The sequence below is a fragment of the Taeniopygia guttata genome, chromosome 13 (assembly GCF_048771995.1).
Source record: "Taeniopygia guttata chromosome 13, bTaeGut7.mat, whole genome shotgun sequence".
Taxonomy (NCBI): Eukaryota; Metazoa; Chordata; class Aves; order Passeriformes; family Estrildidae; genus Taeniopygia; species Taeniopygia guttata.
The window spans coordinates 12,954,670-12,970,230 of NC_133038.1; positions in this window are offsets into that span (position 1 = coordinate 12,954,670).

The window sequence follows — 15,561 nt, forward strand, 5'->3', positions numbered from 1 at the left end:
CTGTCTTAAGTGTTTATGATTATGTTAATATTAAGACATAATGTAGGAGGGGAAATTGCTTTCAGGTAGTTACTTCTATTATTTGTAGAGAGCGTATTGTGAAGGAAATGTTCTTTCTATCTTCTTCCCATAATTCTTAAGCAGTTCTGCTGAACTGAAGTTACAGGAGCAACTCTTCATTATTACAGATCTATGAGAACCTCTTATAACTTAACTTTCCTAAAAAATAATTCTAAATTTGCCAGAGCTGAAACTCTTTACCCCCAAATTACCAGGGAGTAAGATTTTCAGAACTTCAATTAATTTTTGGAAATTTCACAGTTTTTCCTTTTATGTTTGAAACAAATCCTAATGGCTCAGAACTCTGTTATGATCTTACCCGTGCATTGGCATTTAGCCCGTGAACTCAGATTGACAAAGCCACTTATGCATAAGCAGCTAACCTTTCAAAAGGTAGAGAAGGATGCTTGGAAAGTTTGGAGGTAGTATTTAATCTATAAGTCTAGGTTGAACAAAGGTAGTAAGGAGAAGGGGGCTTAAAAAAGAGATGAGTGAAATATTATAAAGCTGTTTAGTTGTGTGCATTTAAAAAATATTCAGAATGTAGTTTCCCCCCCCCAGTTTATTTTTTAATCTTAAGCAATTGCTAAGTAATCTCCTTTCTTCAAAAAGTCACTGAAACAAAAGTGCCTTTTGTGGGAGAAGATAATTCATTGCTATGTATTAGAAACCAACACACTTCAAAGTGATGGTGTGTTATTTTGCTGCTTTAGGTAGAATGAAAATTTGGTACTCACACCCTTATGGAACAATTCTGTCTGGCCCTCCTCTGTCACAGAGTAAATGTAGCTGTGTGGTCTTCACTTGGCTCCATTCTTCTGTGTTGAATTTTTCCCCTCTGCCCCTTCTCTTCGAGTCTTTTTCCTATTTTTTGATCAGAACCTGAACTGTGTAACAGCTGAGTTGAGCTTCTAAGATGAAGTGAGATAGAAGTTGTGCAGTGCAAGTTCACTTATGCAGAACTGGTCCTACTCCTGGCACACCACAAAGCTGTTTGTGTGTCCCTGCTGCTCTGGAGTGCCTGCATGGGGCTGTCACTGCTTCCCCCAGTGTGTGAAGCACAGGACTGTTTATCACAGCCCAGCAGGCAGGATGCTGATATTTTCAAACAGCACCACTGCACCCTTATCTCAATAGCACTAATATTATCCCCTGCCAAAACAGACATGATATATTGAAGTATCTGTAACTGTTACAGGATCTCTGCATATTCTTGAATTTAGCCTGCAGCAAGTCTGTCATCCATGGTGATCCTGATGTTGCAAGAAGCAGCTTAAAAATATCATCAGGGCATTGGTGCTGACTTAAAAGCAGCGTAGGCACTACTGACCTGAGACATGCCCATTAAAATAGGCTGCCTGCTTTTCCTCCATCCCTGCTGCTTCTTTATGTGCTGGTAGTAGTCCCCTGTACTGGTTGTAACCCTGTGTCAGAATGAGGCAGAGTTCAGAGAAAATAGCCAGAATCATAGGTTAGGTTATCTAATTTTTAAACTGTTTATAATAATTAAGAAAATATATTCCAATCCACAAAATTCTGTTTAAGTTTAGAGAAAACTTTATTTTTGCTGATGGATTAAGCCTAATACCATAGCTTAGGAAAAAGAACAAGTGCAGCACTGCAAACCTTTTTATGTTTTATTATCTACGATATTTGTGTACAGCACTGCTCAATTACACCACAACAGTGCAGATATCCAATCTTCCCAATGTAATGACTTCCTGATGATCTGTCTTTAAATGAGAAATGAAAAGAATATGCTGCCTTCTAGTTGCACATACAACAAAGTTTATTGCCACCCAAAATTGCTTTTTATTCCTTGGGTAGGTGGGGAGGTGTAGAAGGAAGGTTGAAGCCAGACTTTTTCCTAACCTGTTCACAAGTTATATTATTGGGATATGTTTCCAGTGTTGTTCAATCTCCCTGAAATACATCTCCCTGAAATTCAAAGGGGGAAAGTGGCTGTATGGGGGTTAATCTTTGGATTTTTACAAAAGAGTTTAGATCAAATCAAAACTCTCAGCTATTGGTGAACCACAGGTTCTCCTTGATCATGTAAGTCCTTCCATCACCCACTCCAGCGCGGCACTTCTGAAATGCAGAAATCTGTCACTTCTGAGATAAAGCCACTAATCCACCTCTCTCCTTGACACTTTCTCTGTTCAGTGGGCATATTTCTTATATGGATATTTTCTGTCACTTTTGCCAGTACTACCTCTGTGTCATAAGCTGATGGCTTTAACCAGTGATTTTCTGTTTTTCAGACTCGACGTGGAAATCCAAACACCTCTCTGTGAAGTGTTTTCAGAGTTCATCCCCTGCTGAAAGTCTCCTCAAGGTAATGCTTGTGAATGACAGCAGGCGTATTGTAAGCTAAATTTTTGAAAAATGTTTCTTGCTCATCCAAAGAGGTTGTGAATTCTGTAGTCTGTGTTATTCCTCTCAGTGTCAGCATCAGTCTTGATGCTTAAATATCCATAGATGTCCTTGTTCTGATTATTTTGAGTTAATTTTCTAATCACGCTTTCAGTTTCCATGCTGTTGTGCAAATTTTGCAGTTCCATATCTCTGTGCTATTTTTTAATCTTTTGCAGTCACCTTATTTCTATATGCTGCTTGATTTTTTTTCTCTCTGAGAAGTCAACTTGATTATTGCCTTTAACTGCTCTTAATTTTTGCCACATCTGTTTAAGCATTTAGTCTATTTCTCTTTTAAAAATACATTTGGTGTTCATTGTCATGAGCTTGTGCACTTTTAATTTCTGAAATAGATCTCAATCTAGTTCCAGTGTGATTTTTATATGAACTCATTGTGTGGGTTTCAAAAGGATTTCCAGCGTAATGATTCCTTTTGGATTCTTTAGTGGAAGGTTTATATGTTCAAATCTTTAGGATTGTGTCTGTCTACATACTTGTGATTGCATCTGAATACCCACTTCTGTATGAATATATAAAATATATATGTGTATGTATCCATACTTGTGTATATACACCTGCAACTCCCACTGCTACAGTGAAAACAGACCATATATATATATATATGCCTATATCACTGAGGGAGGTTCTCTTTTGAGAAGAGAAGACTTTGTGATGACTGTAAGGTTCCTTATAATCTACTGATCTGCTTCCTGAGCTGTGGTGATAGTTTTGTGCTCTGCAGAATGAACAATATCCGTTGTATTAGAGGCTGCAGTCGTGGGGATTTGAGATTCCTACTGACACTTGCAGCACCCTGCTTGCCTTGTTCTGGGTGTTTTTGGCATGAAGTCCTATTTATGAAAATAAAATTGTGTATGTTGTTCCCAGTGCTTTGGCTCCCTGGTGAAAATTCAAGCCCTAGGCTGTAATCAGGAGTCTTTTTGAGAGCTTGCATTGATTGCTGCTGCTGCCTTGCTCAGTCTGGGTGCAGCAAGGTGCTCAACTGCTCTCCCTCTCTCCCTGGTTTGCAGTCTGCTCTTGTGAGGAATGACTGAGGAAGGGCTTCTCTCTTCCTGTGCCTACCCCAGAACTTCTTAATTACTTATTGCTCTGGGTGTGTAGAGGCTTGTTTTACAATATGGCTCTTTCTCACAGCAGAAAGATCTTGTCAGCAGAAGATTATGGCACGTATAAACTGGTGACATGAGGGGTTGTGTCTGTCTGCAGCTTCCCTTTGCACTTGCAAGTCAGAGATATACTGAAAGACCTATTTCTGAATTTTGAGAATCAACATATCAACACTCCAGGATGCTATTTCCATGATTTCACTGTCTGGATAGTTAAAGATAATCACAGCATTGCTCATACATGCAGGTTACACAGAAGTGCCAGATGAAAAATCTGTAGCACATACATGGCACAGCCAGGCAAAATGTTGTGTTAGAAGACTGAAAAATTTAGACTGATTTTTCTGGTAAAGTAGTAGTCAAATTAGAGAAAACTGACTTAATTGTCAGGGGGAAGACATGATCAGCAACTTAGAGAAATATAAGAGTTACCCAAACTGGCAATGGAAATTCCTAATCCTTTCACTTGGCAGGTTTCACCTGGTCATTGTGTGTTGTCCTGTTGCCTTATCCCCATGACTGCCAGCCTCTGCTCCCAAAGGCTCTGGCATTTGTGCTGCCAATGTACCTGTACCTGTAAGCAAGTTGTTGGATCTGATCTCTCACTTGCCTACCTGAAAGGTCATCAGCCTCTAAGCAAGTCTCAAATATTCAAGTGCACTTTTCAGCTATGAACTCAGGTTTTGTGCATGTGTTAATTATTCAGCACTGATAAGGGGGGGAAAAACAACTTGGGAAATTGATGTTTGTATCAGAGGTCATCCCTTCAATTGTATTATTTATATTTATTCCTTCAGATCCCTAAAATGAATTGGTCAGATTGTTCAAGAGGACAAAAATTTGGAATCAAGAGTTCTACTAGTAGTTTTTTAATAACAAATGTATTAAAAGGAAGTGAAAGCAATCCAGATGTGCCACAAACAACTGGATTAGAATATATAGTAGCAATTCAGAGGGGATGTATTTACACACTGTGTATCAATGGGGTGTATTAATCCAGTTTGTCATGAGACGGTAATGACACTCAATGAAAATATAGCATAAATTTCAGCAATTCAAAGCCACATTCTTTGTGAGTTTTTTGTTGAGATTCAGTTAATAGGAGAGCTCATGGTTTATGCAAAACTGTTACTTTTCTTCTGCTTGGGAATTCTTTCTCTGCATCTTAAGTATCATTAAATGTGATCAATTCCATTTGGAACTGATACTTTAGTTTCAATTCCAAAGTTATTTGGGTTGTTTAGGTCCACAGACAACCTTGGAGGTCAGGTGAGGAAGGGATATTGGGTAGCCAGTTTCTTTTGCCTCTAAAAGTTTCCACTGCTTCTGTCTTGCTCTGCTGCTTCATATAATGCAAAAAAGAACACTTCTAAAAGAGCATATTTGTGGAACTGCTTTAGAAACTTAAAGTACATTGCTTCAGAAACTATGGTAAAATAGCAGAAAATAATTTAAATACAACTGCAAATATTGAGGTTGGTACCTAGAGGGATTATAAACTAGGATTTTGCCAATCATGAATAAAAACCAAAGCTCCTGTAATTGCTGGTGTCCTGTGAAAATAGTGGATGGAAAGAATAAAGAGTTACACAAGTAATTTGGCCTTCTCAGTGGTAATTGATATTTATATTTACTCAACAGAAGTGTTGGGGCTGGCTTTTTTGTTTTGTGGTGGGGTCTGTTTTTTTGTTCTTGCTTTTTTTTCAGATGCCTCAAATAGATTGTTTTATAATGACCTTCAGTGCTTAGTGGTGTAGATTCTATGATAAAGCAATTGTGGGTTTTTTTTCCTCCTCAGAGCTCTTTTCCTGTCTATAAGTCTTTCAGAAAATATCTAATTTCAGTTTAGTTCCTGCAAGTGTACTGCCATTGTAGCACTTTCAAGAAATTTTGACAAGAATACTTCACAGCCAGCTACAACTATTTATAAACATGAGATTGTCTTTAATCCTAAATCAGCTTCCAATTACCATTTTATAGTTATTCTGGAGAAAAAAAAAAAAAAAAGATTTAATCATATCCAGGATACAGCAAACTTGGGAGGATGGAGTTATTTTAAGGCTTGTGATACTAATTATAGCTAACTCATTACCATACATTGTTACTGGCATTCTACAATACTTGTTTGTATAGAACTTGTCAGGGTATTTAGCATTTTCTACTGTTGGTTCTTTCTTTAGTAATATATGAATTGCTTGATTACTTGAGTTGTGCTTTTTAATAATTGCTAAGATTTGGCTATTGAATACTGTCAGATTTTCCTTTTTGTAAATGTTAATTGGAGAGGGTAAGTCAGTAATAGTTTTGGATTTTTTTATTTAGCTGCCTGGTGTTCTTGCTCACTGAGTAAACAACAAAAAATCCAACTTGTTATTTTAACTTCCCCTATTTTAACCTTTTCATCAGTGCAGGCATATTAATTGGAATAGTTGTTCTTCTCTCCAGTATGACATCCTGTATTTTAATGCCAAATACATCCTTGTGCCAGTGTATTTAGCAAAACAGAAAAGGGGGCTGTCCTTGTAGCAGAATATTGAGTAGTGATAATATTTTTTGCCATTAAGCAATGGGCACCTTAAAAATGTTGAGGAATAGAATCTCTGTGACTCCTGTAGCAAAGCCTGCAATGATTATCACAGCAAGTACTCCATTAAGAGACAAGCTCTCACATTAAAGTGGAGTCTCCAAACTGTTCATTTTCATTCCTGTAGTTTTCTTGTGCAATAGTGAGGTACCTTTTTCATTTCAGTAGAATGGGAAATTTATGATCAAGGGTTGCATTCACTTAATGTTAATCTCTATTTTAAGTATAAAAAGAAGTGGGATATTAAAGTCCTGTGATGATACTGTAATCTCTCAAGGTGTCAATCAGAAAGTGCCAGCAGAAATCTTGAAAGAGCAAAATGCAAATAAAGAAAATAAAGAGAGAGTTGTGTAAAAGTACTAGAGGGTTATGGGATATTTTGTGTTCCTAGTTCAGGGTGGATTTTTGGGAAAAGGTCTCAGAGCAGCATTGCTTTGCCTGTTATGTTGGATCAGTAGCTGTACATCTGCATTTAGACCCCAAGTTCCTGAGCAGACCCATTTTTCACCTGCTGACCTAACCAATATCTGGGATAGTAAGACTGAGTGCTAGGCAAAAACGTGAATAAAGTGATGGTTAGTTGCACAGCAACTTCAGTGTGAGTATTTTTGTATCCAGTGTTCATCTGCAATCAGGAAGGTGCAGATGTAGAGAAGGGCGAGGGGATGTGTATTTCTAAATCCAGCCAGCAACTTTCACGTGCTTAGAAAGGATATGTTTTAAATAAGAAAGAAATGCATTATAGTTATAATGTAATATTTAAGTTTATTTGTATTTTAGTTCTTTTTTAGAAAGCTGCAAGTTTTCTCTAGCAGCATTTACGTATTTGGATTTAAATGTCTTAATATATAAAATATTTCTCACTTTCTACAAACTGAGGAGTAAACTCTGTTGTAATTATTTCCTCAAAAATCTCCTATGTATAGCTTGGCTGCAAGGCTGGTCATACCCAGGGTTCTTTAGGGAATGTTTACATAAATTGTTTGCTCGCATATCTATTTATACATACGATTTGTGCAAGTGCTGAAATAAATATTTGTTTTCCCTTACAGTATTGCTATTTCTATTTGAATTAGTAGAAGAATAATTAATGTGTAAATATCCTTCAGCTAATATAGCATAACTTTATACCTTCAAATTTTAGTTTCAAGTGAATAGCCTTCAGTCATTATGGTTTCTTTAAATGTCTAAATGCTATAGATTGTTGTTTCTGTGTGTCACACCTTGGCCAAAAATGAATGGAAATGTGGCACATGACTGATGCTCCCATATGCAGTTATGTTCTTGCCAATGAAAGAAACCAACAGAAACAAGGAAATACGCCCCAGAGCTGTAGTGAAGTCATTGTTTTTTTGGGTGAGGATCCTGTGATTTATCCAAGAGATGATGTACTGCAGCACAGTGTGGCTTTGAGAGACAGCTCATCACAATCTCTGGGGCCATGACCTAAGAGATTAAATAGAATGATGAGTTTGTATTGTCAGAGCAATTCTGTCTAGAGGACAAAACATTTTATTTAGAGGGTAGATTGATGGGATTAAAGCTTTGCATTTATTTCCTTTACACACTCAAATTTACTGTAAGTTGTTTTTTATTAAACCAGACACTGGATTGCTAGAGGAATTATTTTAGGACAGATGATTTCATTTAAATTAATATTGAAGGATTTATTAGTAAACTCAGTCCCTGCCATTCCTTTGCACAAGAGCAATTTAATCTTTTCTTATTTCATATTTATTTTAACTTGAAGACTATTTCAAAGATATGGAGGCATGTAATTCAGTTTCTTTATTCCTTTTCAGCACTAAATAAACTTGGAATCCTACAAGGTATTGGAATAATGGGAAATTCAGAATTATTTGAAGTCTGTTTTCTTTAAATACCTTTAAAAATGGCACAAATAAATAGTAGATATTATTTGTCTTCCCTTTACATAACTACACAGCTCTGCAGAATAAACAGATGAATACACTTGAAAGCACATAGTCCTTTCACAAATTTAATTCCTCACTGTAAGAAAATTACCTAAATGTTTAAATAACCACTTTACATAGAGAGCCTTTTCATTGTCTTTCCCTTTCCCTGTAGTTCTCAGCAGGTGTTTAAATGTTTTATTTTTTTCATTTCAGACTATCTGTGTAAAGGAATACCAAAATGTGTTAGTATTAGATAATGCAAAATCCCCTTTGCTGAGCTTCTTAGTTCATAGTTATCTGTGTGAATTAGAAATCTATTACTGAGTGTTCATTTTTCACCCAAATCTATTCACCAAGCATCAAAACTCATCAGTGAGATGGAGTAATGCCATTTAATTAGTCTTTGATATACAGTTAAATTAGGTCTTAATAAGGGGTAGTGCATCCTAAAATCAATTATCTCGCTTCTCTTAATAAGAGCAACTAATTAGTAGGTAAATCGCCACAGTTCCCCTTTTATCCTACAGTTTTTACAATCTTGTGGAGGAGATTAGGCTGAGGAAATTACTCCCTGGTAGCTCCAAGAAATTTTAGGGCATACCTTAGAAAATGCTTTTCTAAACTAACTGCAGTACAGAAAAGAAATAAAAAATAAATGGGGAAAAAAACCCACTTAATTTCTTGATAATTTTGCCCAAATTTTTTGTGTGAGGAACAAAACATACATGAACAAGGTGTAGCCCAGCCTGATGCACCCTTTTCTTTCATTATCAGATATCCAAAATATCTATTTTCTTCATGGAAATTTGTCCAGCTGCAAACAGGGGATACTTCATGGGCCTTAAGTACAGTCTTTGCAAAATATGGTTTTATGTGGAGAATGGCTTTCTTTTAGGCGGAGAATCAGAACTCCAAAGTTGAAAATTATTGCCACACCATACAAATGTGGCACAATGCTCATGGGAAAAGCCAGGTTTTATCCATAGGTACCAAAATTTTTATGTGTTTTAAGCAAAAAATGTTGCTTTTGAGATTCCAGGGTTTTAGTTAAGACTTCCAGCTTCCTCAAACGAAGTTTCTTCCCATTTTTAAATTTCTGTTCCCAGTTACAACAACCTAACTGCTGAATAAAGAAGAGCATTTTGAGGATGCTCAGATTTTCTTCACAAGATTCATCTGTCTCAAATTGCTGCTGGACATTTACTGACTTTGACAGACCCTAATTTCATTCAGTCATGTAGGGGAATTCACAGTATATTGCTATAGATTTGTCAAATTTGGTGATGCCTTGTTGATGTTTTGCTCTCAGAACATGGTGTCATTCTCTTCTTGGATAATTTTTTAATTTTTTTTTGTCATGGTCGGAAGTTTGAAGGGAACTCAAGGACACACTTGTGATTAATCAACAAATGCAGAGGCTTTTTTTTCATTCTTTATCTGCTGCTACTACATCCTGTATATACTAGTCCCTTCACACTAAACTTCCTTGCCAAGCATGTCGGAGAGATTTTATAACTGTGAAAGTGCGATGTGATTGCTTCGGTTTCCCTTATGCTTATTGTTGCAGCTTTTCTAGACACTTTCTGGTGTTAGTCATTAATGACAACATAGTGCCCCCGTTTCGAGAGTGAGAGGTTGCCTTCTGTTCTTTGTTTTTCCTCCCTGCTGCACTACTTGTACTTCTTGTGGAATGAAACGTTCTGCAGGCAACCATTCCTCCCTGAGAGACTTGGGGAGACAATGCAGGCTTTGACACCTATTTCCAACCCAAACTTATCCCAGCAACTCAGATCATGCCCTCAGTAGCACCAGAAGCTGGGAGAAGCAGCCCTGCTGTGTGAGCTGGAGCTGGTCTGGGACAGGCAGTGAATATCTGACTCCCCAGACTGTGACATCTGGAACAGCATCTCTGATGTCATGGCAGTGATCTGCTTGTTGGAGATCAGCTCAAGCAGCAGAGACACCGACCCAAACGTGTCTAATTTCCTTCTGTGTTCCCTGGATATTAACCCCAGAATCCGTGCACAAAATGTTCCCAACAGAGTGTAGGGACCCACATCTGTGCTCTGTACACGTGCTAAGGAAACAGCACAAACTGCACTCACAGAAAACACCTGTACCTAGTGGGGTGAGGGAGCTAGGACAACACTCAACAAAAACCTCCAGCTGACACTACTTTAGACTTTCTTTGGTACCTCACATGACTTTTCAAGCCTTTTTGCCTTTTCTGACTTTCTCAGCATCTTTAGGATGGGGTAGAGATTTTCAGAATCTACCATCCAGTCTAGTTGAAGTTTAAACGTCTGTTAAACCTAATTCTGCTGAGGATCTCATGTTAGGAAGACTGAAGGAAATAAAATTAATTAATAGTGTGGTTTCATGGCTGTGTTTTATATGTGTTTGTATTATGAGAGTTATTTTATTATTAGTTTCTGGATGGACATGAGTGGCAATTTTTAAGCTATTTTAAAAGCATATACTTTTTTGGGTTTTGTTTAATTTAAGTTGGAATGGTGGATTAAAATCATAGAATCATTTGGGTTGGAAAAGACCTTAAAAATTATTTAGTTCCACCCCTCTGCCATGGGCAGGGACACCTTCCACTAGAAGTTAGACTAGCTTGCATTTTATAAATGGACAACTGTGGGCAGTTAGGGAAAAGCCAATAGGCTTATTCCTCACATTGTTGTTTGCATGCTGAATTTAGCATGTATGCAAATTATTTTGAAAAAGTAGAAAAAGTCAACATGCTTTGAAATACAGCTGGAGAACATAAAGTATCTGAAATCCTTTCTTTGATCTCTGCAGATGAGATGTGGTTCAAAATGGGGACTCAAAGGTCATCACCTCCCACTCCTCCTGTTCCCCAGCTGTGCATTTTCTGTCAAGGCCAAGTTGGAGCCCAAAGGGGTCTCTGGGGCTGAGCTGGTTTCAGAACCAGCTGTGCCTCCACACCCCAGAAGGGACCTTCTATTACAGCATCTTCTGAATTGCAGCAATAGGTTTGGATTAAACCCCTGTCACAATAAGTATTAACAAGCTATTTAAGCAGTAACAAGGTAATTTTACAGAGTGAAAATGAATGTTAATTGCTAGGTTTTCTCAATTTATTGTGTAGCCCTGACAAAATTATTGTACCATGTTTATGTTGTCTTCCTGTTTATGTTGTCCTCATCTCTCTCCTTTCCCTGTTTGCAGTAGACTTGGTTCAAGTAGGGGTCTTAGTTCTTGCAAAATTTTGAAGGGATGGTGGGATGCCAATTTGAGAAAGTACCTAAGTCAGTGTATTTGCTTTTCAATTAAATTAATTTTTTCCTGAATGAAGACTCAGTGAGTAGAAATAAAATATATCTTTGTCCTTTTGTCCACTCCCTATTTCAGTAGCAATGCGTCTTTTCCTGCCAAAGGGCATGGTGGACTCATGAAATCACCAGGCAGGACAAAATGCTCTCTCCAAAGGCCCTCTCTCTTTGACTCTCCTTTGACTCTCCTTTGACAGCCACAGCTCTGGGAAGTGAGGTGGGCTCTCGTCCTTAATAACATTTATAAATCACCAAAGCGATTTTATGTAAAACAGAAAAAATAATGGCTAAAATCAACAACCTATGTTCCGTGTCAGGAATTACCAACTGAGCGGGTCTGTGCTGTCCCTGTCATCTCATCTCCTCAGAGGAGCTCGGACATTTTGCTGCTGTCACATTGGCATGGTCACATCATGATTTACATCTGCAGCGTGTAAACAACAGCACTGAGAGCTGTTTGACAAGTGGCACTTTTCCTGGTAAACAAATCAGGGATGCACTTAGAGTCATTAACAGGGACTGCCCGTGGCTGAGATGGGGCTGGTGCCTGAAACAGTTTGCCCTAAGCAGAGCCTCCTTTTAGGATTGGTGGAAGAATGAAGAAACAAGCAAAAGAATTACCTGACTTCAGGTGTAACACTTGTGTAGGGTTCGTGTTTAATCAGTAGTTTGTATGAAATTATCAGTGGTGTTTGACCCACTGGCATTCTGTGGATATTACTGCAAAATCTAAGACCAGGGATCTTGATTGAATAAGATTTTTCTGAGGCAGTCAGTTGTTCTGTTGGGTAAGTAAAGGAAAGGAAATGTCAGCATGATAATAAACCCTTTGCTGCAGGTGCAGCTGTGACTTGGTGCACAAGAAGGAAGGATGGGCACTGTGACATTGAGTGACAAATGTCACCCTATTGCCCATGGGTATTTATTTTTATCCTGCCTTTGATTATCTGTAATGTGGATTTTTTTTCATGCATTCCAACACTTGATGCTCATGTAGGTCTTGTCTGCTGTGATCTTGAGGTAACTTTTCAGAGCTGCACCCCGGTGTCAGAGGCCTGTTTTAAGAGGAATGCTTTTAAGAGCAATATAGGTGCTGCTTTTAAGAGTAATACAGGTGCTAAAGCAAAAAGAGATTTTAATAATTAGGATGAAATCTCCCTGACATGAAGATGAAATGATCACTGTAACAGTTGTTTATCATGAACTGTTCAGAATCTAACTCTTAACCTTACTATAATTCAAATTACAATGTTATATAAAACAACCAGACCTCTTTGTGGCCACAGACCAGTGAGTTTCCTCTCCTTTTCCATATCTGATTTGTTTAATCCTGCACATGTGTAAAACGCCACCGAAGAAAAAACACTGTGCAGGTATCTAAAAATAACTTTGTGTTGATATAAAGCACTACACAGAGGAGCTGTGACAGAAATAACCTGTATGGCTGCATCCTGGCGTTTATTATTCATGAAGGGTTGTTAGTTCATCTAGAAATGTTCTTTGTTAGGTTTGCTGTTTCCCCACACATACCTGTGTGATTTGTCTTCCTACTCCGTATCTTCTCCTCAGTGACAATGAGTTGTGCTGATTTAAAGGCTAAGATTGAGATCAGAACCAAGGGACATCACAGGTTGAATGCTTTTATGTATTCATCTTTTCAGGAAGAATTTGATTCCTGTTCTCCCTCTCGTCTTTGAGATAAAGCCTTCTAGCCTCTCTGGGAGTCTGGGGAAAAACAAAAATGTCAGCAGCTGTTCAACAAATTATGAATTTCACCTGAATTTCAAATTTAATTTAAAATAATCTAACCTTGACTTTTTAAATGCTAGAAAGTTTGATGTTTCCTTCTACATGAACTTGAATTTACTTTCCACATTGATAGATGGCAATAAATATTTTTTACTCTGTTGGCTGTTAATAATTTTATGTTTCATCTCTGTGCTTTGGGTAAACAGAACCACGTAAAACAGTAACTGTAGAGTAACTTTCTAATCCTGTTGCTTTCTTGCTACTGCAAGTATTTCATTCCTTGGTGCTTTTTTTTTTTTTTTTCTCTTTCCTGTTGTTCCTTTTGTTTTTTCCTCTCTTTCCTATTGTTTCTCACAGATCTCCAGTTTGTCTTTGCTTTTCCCTCTTCTATTTTCCCTATTTTGCTTCTCAATTTCTCTTTAATTTTACAGCTTTCTCCTCAAAACACAGCCCTGCTGTGAACATGAAGCAACATCCTTCTCTATTCACTTTTCTGCCCCAAGCCCTGGGGATTTGCCCTGTCCAGAGGGGAGCTCATTACAACCTGAGCCCAGGGCAGCATGTAGCAGTCAGAGTAAATTCAAACCTCTCCTCAGCCCCTCTGCTCTCGCTCTGGGGATGGTGATTTCATCAATACACTGCATTACTCAGTGAAATAATTACACTTTGCCACGCTGCTCAAGCTCCTTGGCACTGGGGGGAGCAGGAAGGAGGATGGCACAGGGCTGGGAAGGGAGATGGCTGTGGCAATTCTCGGTTGTTTTTCCACTCTCAGCTGCCTTTGTGTGTGTTCTACCTGTGGCTACAGCTGTCACACAGCTGGGTAAATGTGTAAATAGCAATTGACTCATCTTGACCCATTGTTCCATTCCAGAAACAGGTTATTTAACAGATGACTGTCAAATGCTTTTTCTTAATTCATGAATTGCACTGCTATGGCATGGGAAGTGTTCTGACTCTGAGGTTAGAGTTTCACAGCAGAGTCATTGTGAGTATGTTACCATCCATTATGGCCGTGATAAATCCTAGCTCAATACTACACACTCACACAGGAATCTTAGATTATCAGTGGTTTTTTTTTATTTTGGAAACAATATTAAGGATGTGTTGTACATTCAACAGTCCCATTTCATGCCACCAGGACAGTGAAAATACTCTGTATAATTCCAATTCTTATTTCAGCCTGAATGTTACCTCTGCTGTTATGGTGCCTTTAGACTTTCATTTAGAGAGAAACACGTATCAGGATAAGTAATTTATTCAGCACTTTTCACTTCACATTACAGTCATATTATCTGAAGACAGAATTACATAATGCACTCTCAGATATGAATATGGATTGTTTTGCTGCAAAGTGTGTGTGTGCTTTGTCATCAGATATGAGAAATGCAAAAACAAATGTAGAAGAGCAAGTGTATCAGAGCTTTTATCTTGCTAAGGAGTTCAGAAAAAAAATTAATTTTTATTATTCTAAGTCATGTCCTTATTTTGATATATTCCCATTTCGGTCAGTGGCAAATTTTATGATCCAAGCACTGAATGTGTGCATAATTTTCTAAATAACATGTATTTAAAGCTTGATGCTCATCTCTCCCTTTGTGAAGACCCACAACATTACGAAGGACCAGCAGGTTCTGGACTGTTTGCACAGGGAGAGGTCTCACTCCAGGAGTTTTTTCCCTTTCCCAGCCCCTGGGGCTCTGCCCCAGCCGGGCTCTGAGGTGTTCTGCTGACATTGATTTTTCAATAGCTGCACCACAGTAATACTTTCAGCTTTCTGGGCTCCTGCTTTTTTTATCTTTTGAGTACAGATGCAGATTACACATCTCTCCCTTCTCTTGTGCTTACAGTCTGCTGCAGAGAAGGGGCATGCACACTCCAGCTAGTCATGAGCTAAAAGCTTCTGCCACAGCAAAGAACTTTTTCACCTGCCTGTATATACCCAAACTCAGAGAGCAAATACTTTGGTCTTCCAGCTCTGATGACTTTGAATTTCTTATTTGCTGCAGCTCTTTGTGTCTGTCTGTCCTGCATTGCCTGTTTTATTTTGAGGGCATTCTGGTCATCACTGTGAGTGTCTGCAGTGTGGTTCCTGTGTGTGACCAAGTGATGTTGTTTATTCCTGTGCCACTAATCTTCAGGCTATCATTGTGTTTAAAGGGGTTTTTACCCAAAGGGGAATTACAGTCTCATATTATAAGGCTCATTTGGGTCCTGATCCAAGGCAAATTATTATTCAGATGCTCTAAAGAACTGACAGATGTGACAGTATTGCTGTCCTCACTTGTACAAAGTAATTTTCATATATTTGCCCCCTGACCTTTGTCTTTATCATTGATGTTGGATTTATCCTTGCCAGCTGCCCTGTCTGGAGTTCTCAGCTTCCTGTAAATGTTGTTTGACAT